Consider the following 4,096-nt stretch of genomic DNA (forward strand, 5'->3'; position numbering starts at 1 on the left):
ACAATTCACCACGGCATCATGTTGAGTTAGCCATTCCATTCCCGAAATTATATCAAATGCATCAAAGGGAAGCAACATCAAATCAGCCAAGAAACAATAACCCTTTAACATTAACAGATAGTTTTTAAATATTTTATCTACCATCATAAACTGGCCCAAGGGGTTCAAGACTTTAACCACGAATTTAGTGGACTCAACAGATAAATTTTTAATAGACACTAAATTCGTGCATATGTATGAATGTGTTGAACCAGGATCAATCAAAGTAGTAATATCAGTATCAAGAAGAGAAAATGTACCAGTAATGACGTCTGGTGCAGGGGCATATTTTCTTGCACGAATAGCATATGTCCTTGTGACTGCTTGTGTTTTAAACTTAACTGTTGAGCTTTTGTAGCGCCTTGACTACCACTAACATTGCCGAAATGACGGGGTGATTTAACTCTTTAACCGGGATTACTTGGCTTCGAAGTCAGATCAGTATCTTTTTCAATCCTTTCTGGAAAATCTTTAAGAAAGTTGTAAAAAGAATCACATCTATAGCAGGCTCCGCTTCTCATACGACACTCCCCAAAATGAAATTTATTGTAATGTTTGCATTTAGGTTTGGGGTTACCAACACTTCCCACACTTGTTACAGATGGAGACGAAGATCTCGGATTAGAGCATTGAGAACCTCGTTCTTTTCTAGAATATCCCACCAATGCGGTAAAACGATCATGGTATTTCTTTGCTTTCTTTGAAGCAGATGATTGTGATTTGCCCATCCAGGCTTCTCTCTCTGCTTGTTTATTTTCTTTACTTAATTCCTCGGCTTTGTGTGCTCGATCGGCCAGTACTATAAATTCTCTTAATTCAAGAATTCCTATCAATAACTTGATGTCTTCATTTAATCCTTCTTCAAAACGTTTACACATATCAGCCTTAGTCAGAACCCATTACCTGGCATACTTACTCAATCTAACGATTTCTCATTCGTACTCAGATACAGTCATACTTCCTTGTTTAAGCTCTAGAAATTCTTTCTTTTTCTGATCCAAAAATCTCTAGCGAATATACTTCTTTCTAAATTTTGTTCGGAAAAAGTCCCATGTATCATTTTCCCTTGGCATAACAGAAACCAGAGTATTCCACCACTGATAAGCCAAATCTTTTAAGAATGATACGGCACATTTCAGATACTCAACTGGTGTATATGATAATTCATCTAAAACCCTGATAGTATTTTCTAACCAAAATTCAACTCTTTCTGGATCATCTTCGGCAATAGCCTTAAATTCTTCTGCCCCATATTTACAGATTTTATCTACAGGAGGCTTACCAGTTCTAACAGGTTCAGCACCTTGTGGCATATCAGGAATCGGTTAAGGAGTAGGAAGGGGAGGTTGTTGTACAGCAGCATTTGTTCCCAAAAATTTTGTGCAACACTCATTCATCATTTGGAAGAAGACTTCTTTTGCCTCCTCATCTCGACCCTCAGATACGAGCCTTCTACTACTAGTAGATGCAGCTCTTTGAGCTGAAGCTTGAATAGTGCTCTCAGCTTCCCCAGATTTAGCTCTAGCTTGATTGGGTGACATTACTATATGAAAAACATGTTTAAAATGGTAAGGAGTTATCACACTATCACAAATTATATAATGGCATGTATAGCTAAACTCGTACTTGCTACGTTGTTCGAGAATTGGCTAAACATGGCTCTAATACTAATAAATGTAACACCCCTAACCCGTATCCATCGCCAAAATAGGGTTACGTAGCTTTACTAAAGTTTACAGTTCAAATAAAATTAATTTTTGTCATTTTCTATTCATTTTTGAAAATTAATCATAATCCATCATAATGTCCCTTATATGGGTCATTGAGGCCCAAAATACATATTAGAATTGATTCGAGACTAAACTGGGATCACATAACATTTTTCGCGAAATCTAAAAATTTCCCTTCGGTTCAGGGGACATACGCTCGTGTGGCCAGGCCGTGTGGATCGTACGGCCAATGACACGCCCGTGTCCCAGGCTATGTGGGCATTCAATGTAAGGCACATAATCGTATGCTAGCCCATGTCCTTACCCGTGTAACTCTCTAACTTGAGTTACACAGCCAGCCACATGCCCGTATTCTAGACCATGTCGACAATTTAATTTTTGAAAATTAGGTGCAGGGGTTACACGGCCAGGACACACGCCCATGTGCTGGCTGTGTATCTCAAACGGCTAAGACACACGCCCGTGTCTCTGCCCGTGTGCTCAATTCTGAGCATTCTGTTTCTCTAATTTTAAGATACAGGGCACACACGGCCAAATCACATGCTCATGCATATGGTCGTGTGTCACACACGGTTGAGACACACGCCCGTGTGGACAGAATAAAGCCATTTTTGCAACGTCCCGAACCCGATATCATCACCAGAGTCTAGCACGAGGTGTTAACGGACTTAATTCATTAATTAAACAGCTCAAACAATTTATTTTAGAACTTCCAGACAAGTTGGCTAACTGCGTCACAGTCGCTTAAAAATTCATATCTCGAGTTACGAAACTAGAAATCCAATTTCGTAAATTTTTCCTGAAACTAGACTCATATATCTATCAATAAATTTTTTGCAAAATTTTTGGTCGGGCCAACTAGTACAGTTTATTAGTTAAAGTCTCCCCTATTTTATGGTTTGACTACTCTAGCCCCTATATATTACGAATTAAATATCTCCCTGTACAGAGTTTCAATTATTATTCTGTTTATTTTTCATAAAACTAGACTCAATAAGGAATCTGTACATGTAAAGCATGACTTCTAATTATCTTTTTACAAATTTTGGTGAATTTCCAAAGTTAGAACAGGGGATCTAGAAATCGCTCTGGCCCTGTTTCACAAAAATTTAAATATCCCATAAAATATAACTTATATACCTGTTTTGTTCCATCCATATGAAAATAGACTCATCAAGCTTTAATTCTATATCTCATTCACTATCTAAATCTATTTCTACTATTTTTAGTGATTTTCCAAATTCACGTCATTATTGCTATCCGATACTGTTTTAAAGCTAATTTCACCTTTTTCATGATTTCCATGGAATAACTAGCATTTAGGCATACATAACACCAAACATGTCCGTGATTAGCCATTCCAACAGCTAATCATTATCAAGCATTTACATACCATTCATCAGCCATATCATAAGATCATACACACAAAATGGCTACGATGCTATACGTGCCATACTCAAAATGAAACGTCTAGCTATACCAAAATAATCCTCGTGATAGTGTGCTCGGAGCTCGGACGTACTTTACGATCCCCAAGTTAGCTTGACAAAACTATAAAAAGAAGGAAAATAAAGGGGATAAGCATTAAGCTTAGTAAGTTTGCATGGAAATAAATAACAACATTCATAAGAATTATCTTACTACTTGGCATGATACTACTTAATGCAACTTCATTAATTGTTATAGACATATTTTAAACTTCTTCACTTACTCACTTACTTAAATACTTACTTACTTAATCAAATTTATTAATACATTTTACTTACCTTTTTCCTTATCAAGCATACATGAACATTATATACTTACCTTTGCTCTTCTAGCATGAACTTATCTTACCTATTTAGTATAACTCGTCTTACCTTACCTTTCCTTGATATTCTCTTTAAATTTTCCCGCTGAACCACTTGGAATACTAAGGATACGCTGGTACCTTACCATTGCCATGACTTGTCATGGTCTTACGTGGTATCCTTTTGAAACTTACCATTGCCATGTCTTGACATGGTCTTACATGGTATCCTTGCCTTATGAACTCACCAATGTCATGCATTGGCATGGTCTTACATGGAACCTTTGCCTTATAGTAACTTATCAATACCATGTCTTGACATGGTCTTACATGATTTCCTTGCCTTAGAAACCTTACCAATTGCCATGCCTTGGCATGGTCTTACATGGTATCCTTAAACCCTAATGTCATGACATTTGTATCCTACACATTCCTAAGGTTCAACCAGGACTTTCTGAAATTACTTCTCCGTCAATTCATGCTTGAGTCTTCTTTGAATAATTTCATAAAATAAATATACACATGCTGTAAATTAACA

Source organism: Gossypium arboreum, chromosome 6, assembly GCF_025698485.1.
Source record: "Gossypium arboreum isolate Shixiya-1 chromosome 6, ASM2569848v2, whole genome shotgun sequence".
Lineage (NCBI taxonomy): Eukaryota > Viridiplantae > Streptophyta > Magnoliopsida > Malvales > Malvaceae > Gossypium > Gossypium arboreum.